We start from the raw sequence: 5,000 nt of genomic DNA, 5'->3' as shown, positions 1-5,000 counted from the left end.
CAATCACTCCACCTGCGCCCCACTCCAACCGCCCAACTCGCAACTCCAGCGGATGAACGGCGGACTTTTCCCGCAGTCGCAATGTGCAATCCACCCCTATAACATGCGTTTCATGAAGAGTTATCTCCAATATGCGACATTCCCGCTGTCCCTATACATGAGCTGCGGGCTGTACCAGTTACGAGCTAGAGACGCGACCGCGTTGCTCTCTGTACGAATGCCGATGCTGAGCGGTCAGCTAGGAGGCGCTCCATCCATGTCGGTACCGGTGAGCGTTGCACTCGCAGTCGCAAGAACGTACGGCAAGTATATTACCTGGAAGAGTCAATGACAGTCCACGCCCCCCTGCGTGGGAAGAGTCTTTCTAGGCCATGACCCACCGGAAGGGCGCAGCGTCCCCCACCCCAGACATGTGACGTCACACCATCGGTATTGACGACTAGACTGATTCCTTATAATCATTTGCCATACACCGGTGGAAGCTGCCGAGACGAGTAACTACATAGCGGGCTCGCCGTGTCACTAATGTACAGAGATACAACAGTTTCGACTGGAACCGGATTAAACGTATACACGGCGCTGATTAGTAATAGATAGAGCCATCAGAATACAGATAATGTATACAACTGTCCGTATACATGCTGAAAGACTCTGCTCACAATCACAACCACACGTCAGCCACACACCCTTATCACGCACTACTCTCTGCCTGTAACACGCACACAGACAATATGTAAGCACCAGCATGGAACAACACCCAGTGCATCCTCTCCGCCACATTAGACAATCCACACTGTCATAACCAGACTGGGAGGTCCACTCAGAAAACAGAATATCCCACCCACCCGACAACCACCATTGCTCAGCCAAGCCACCAACACCCACACATGTCCTACACAGGGGTGCACCCAACATCACAATACTGCCTCCTCTCACAGCACACAAACAATGGCAGGAATGAAAGACACAGGTCTGCCACAAGCATGGAATGAGAGCGCCGCCTGTCATGAGCCAAAGGTGCATCCTGACGTGGCAAATCAGATGATGCCGCAGGCATCCACTTACTATAATCACAATCAACAAACCGGCCGCCCCGCCCCGCCCCCCATTAAACCTTTCCTTACAACAATGTGTACCTTAACCTAACCTATATCGTACCGTAACCTAACCTATATCGTACCGTAACCTAACCTATGTCGTACCGTAACCTAACCTATGTCGTACCGTAACCTAACCTATGTCGTACCGTAACCTAACCTATGTCGTACCGTAACCTAACCTATGTCGTACCGTAACCTAACCTATGTCGTACCGTAACCTAACCTATGTCGTACCGTAACCTAACCTATGTCGTACCGTAACCTAACCTATGTCGTACCTTAACCTAACCTATGTCGTACCTTAACCTAACCTATGTCGTACCTTAACCTAACCTATGTCGTACCTTAACCTAACCTATGTCGTACCTTAACCTAACCTATGTCGTACCTTAACCTAACCTATGTCGTACCTTAACCTAACCTATGTCGTACCTTAACCTAACCTATGTCGTACCTTAACCTAACCTATGTCGTACCTTAACCTAACCTATGTCGTACCTTAACCTAACCTATGTCGTACCTTAACCTAACCTATGTCGTACCTTAACCTAACCTATGTCGTACCTTAACCTAACCTATGTCGTACCTTAACCTAACCTATGTCGTACCTTAACCTAACCTATGTCGTACCTTAACCTAACCTATGTCGTACCTTAACCTAACCTATGTCGTACCTTAACCTAACCTATGTCGTACCTTAACCTAACCTATGTCGTACCTTAACCTAACCTATGTCGTACCTTAACCTAACCTATGTCGTACCTTAACCTAACCTATGTCGTACCTTAACCTAACCTATGTCGTACCTTAACCTAACCTATGTCGTACCTTAACCTAACCTATGTCGTACCTTAACCTAACCTATGTCGTACCTTAACCTAACCTATGTCGTACCTTAACCTAACCTGTATTGCGCCTTAACCTAACCTGTATTGCGCCTTAACCTAACCTGTATTGCGCCTTAACGTAACCTGTATTGCGCCTTAACGTAACCTGTATTGCGCCTTAACGTAACCTGTATTGCGCCTTAACGTAACCTGTATTGCGCCTTAACGTAACCTGTATTGCGCCTTAACGTAACCTGTATTGCGCCTTAACGTAACCTGTATTGCGCCTTAACGTAACCTGTATTGCGCCTTAACGTAACCTGTATTGCGCCTTAACGTAACCTGTATTGCGCCTTAACGTAACCTGTATTGCGCCTTAACGTAACCTGTATTGCGCCTTAACGTAACCTGTATTGCGCCTTAACGTAACCTGTATTGCGCCTTAACGTAACCTGTATTGCGCCTTAACGTAACCTGTATTGCGCCTTAACGTAACCTGTATTGCGCCTTAACGTAACCTGTATTGCGCCTTAACGTAACCTGTATTGCGCCTTAACGTAACCTGCATTGCGCCTTAACGTAACCTGCATTGCGCCTTAACGTAACCTGTATTGCGCCTTAACGTAACCTGTATTGCGCCTTAACGTAACCTGTATTGCGCCTTAACGTAACCTGTATTGCGCCTTAACGTAACCTGTATTGCGCCTTAACGTAACCGATATTGCGCCTTAACGTAACCTATATTGCGCCGTAACGTAACCTATATTGCGCCGTAACGTAACCCACATTGCCCCTTAACGTAACCCACATTGCCCCTTAACGTAACCCACATTGCCCCTTAACGTAACCCAACACACGTTGGGCCTTAACCCAACACACGTTGGGCCTTAACCCAACACACGTTGGGCCTTAACCCAACACACGTTGGGCCTTAACCCAACACACGTTGGGCCTTAACCCAACACACGTTGGGCCTTAACCCAACACACGTTGGGCCTTAACCCAACACACGTTGGGCCTTAACCCAACACACGTTGGGCCTTAACCCAACACACGTTGGGCCTTAACCCAACACACGTTGGGCCTTAACCCAACACACGTTGGGCCTTAACCTGCTCTGTAATTGTCATACGACGCGTTAAATTAGTGTAGTGTTGCCTAACTGCAACCCCCGCAATATAGTTTGCTACTCGCACTGCCCGGTCCCCAGTGTATCGCTTCATGTTAAACACCTTGCAGCTATACACTGTAATGTGGATGGCAGCAGGACGTACATGCTCAATGCCCTTTGCAGTTGTTCATTGGCATTTGCAGTTGTTCATTGGCATTCGCATGTGCGAAGCACTTAGCCTACGCTGTGGTACGGCCTGTGTCAACTGTCCGCTGATGTTGTACGTCCAAATCACACACTGTACTGCACATTGGTCCTCATGTACTGAATGATACATCGTGGTACATGTGACCGTACAACGACTGCGCCAACAACGGCGAACCATGCGGTCCAAATGTTGTGCACTCAGCTACGTGTCGTCTCCCTATAAGAGCTGGATTGCAGTGTGGTATGCCCTGGATGGCGATCAGCATGAGCCGTCTGTTGATGTAGTGGCGCGTGTTGTCAGACGTAGTCGTCTCTTCTCACACACCGTGATAGCATGGTGCACTGCGTTCCACATCTGCGACATGCGACAGAGGCCGGTTGACAGTCGTTCGCGCAATGGACATCGCATACGTACGGGGGCCACCTTCCACGTGTTCGCGAAGCGTGCACATGTTGTTGCGTGTATGTGGGCAGACATAGTGTGTCGTGACACCTGACACAGGCATGCAACAATCGTTGAATTTGCAAATGGCGATGGACGCCTACGTTTGCTGGTGACGTTATGCAAATGAACAACTGGTAAACCGTTGTGGTGCGGTTGTTCTCGCTAGAGGTGAATCAGTGATGGCGACGATCGGTTGAGCTACCAACCGGTTGTTCCAGCGATACCCACCATGCCCACGAACGTGAATGGCATCTGGGTGTGAAGCGATACGCGGCGGTGGCTGGGTGGGACCGTCCCCGGCCGGTGAGGGGGGGCCTCCCGGCGTGCTGGCCGCGCGGTGCGTGGGCGCACGCGCTACAGCCGGCTGGTGGGGGCGGCCAGTGGCAGGCGCGCCGGCCGACGGAGGCGGCAGGCGGCGCAGCTGCGCGCCGGCGCACCCTGCACGCGGCGCCGTGCGGCCAAAGTAGGTCCTCGCGGGCCCGGTGCGAAGCGCGGTGGACATCTGCAGTGTGCTGGTCCGATTGAGGACTGTGTGCGCTGAGGATGCGCCGCCGCCCGGCGCTCGGCGCCGCGACGCCGTCTGCTGCTCGGTCGCCTCTGCGGTTCTCGCAGGTGGTTTGTATCGCAGCTGTGCGGACGTGTTGGCGCGTGCGCTGTGCTGGGAGAGTTCGCTTCGGCACCCAAGTGGGGCTTTTGTCCTTCTGTGGCGCTGGCGTTGGAGCTGCCGGTCACCGTAGGTGGCGCGTGTTGTCTCCCGCCGGCAATGCCACGACAGCACGCTCCCGGGCCTCTGTCGGCAGCGGCAAGCTCAGTTGGGAGCACGGGTGGTCGCACCTAAAGCGTCTACTCGCCAAACTCCGGGCGATTGCGCCTCTCTCGAACCCGACCAAGTACTTAGGACGGCGCTGCGCGCCGCCGGGACCTGAGAGGGTTTCGAGGTGTATTGTGCAGGGGAGCTCAGCCTCCTCCTGTTTGCAGAATAATTGAGCGGACGCTTGCGTGTTCGCGCGGGCCCCCGGGACACACTCCCGGGCGGCCGGCTGCTCAGCTCTAGTTGACGCAGCTCCCTGGTTGATCCTGCCAGTAGTCATATGCTTGTCTCAAAGATTAAGCCATGCATGTCTCAGTACAAGCCGCATTAAGGTGAAACCGCGAATGGCTCATTAAATCAGTTATGGTTCCTTAGATCGTACCCACGTTACTTGGATAACTGTGGTAATTCTAGAGCTAATACATGCAAACAGAGTCCCGACCAGAGATGGAAGGGACGCTTTTATTAGATCAAAACCAATCGGTCGGCTCGTCCGGTC

At 52.1% G+C, this 5,000-nt stretch overlaps 1 non-coding gene across 1 annotated transcript in view; it reads left to right on the top strand.

The window, feature by feature from the left end:
• The first annotated feature begins 4,754 nt into the window (after positions 1 to 4,754).
• Positions 4,755 to 5,000, top strand: part of LOC124593012 — a 1,910-nt gene continuing 1,664 nt past the window's right edge. Inside the window, exon 1 of the ribosomal RNA XR_006977763.1 lies at positions 4,755 to 5,000. This exon is cut by the window's right edge and continues 1,664 nt beyond it. This is a non-coding gene — a ribosomal RNA (small subunit ribosomal RNA).

Source organism: Schistocerca americana, unplaced genomic scaffold (genome assembly GCF_021461395.2).
Source record: "Schistocerca americana isolate TAMUIC-IGC-003095 unplaced genomic scaffold, iqSchAmer2.1 HiC_scaffold_97, whole genome shotgun sequence".
Lineage (NCBI taxonomy): Eukaryota > Metazoa > Arthropoda > Insecta > Orthoptera > Acrididae > Schistocerca > Schistocerca americana.
Note: the sequence above shows the minus strand (reverse complement) of the source record. Positions and strands in the feature narration are given on the sequence as shown.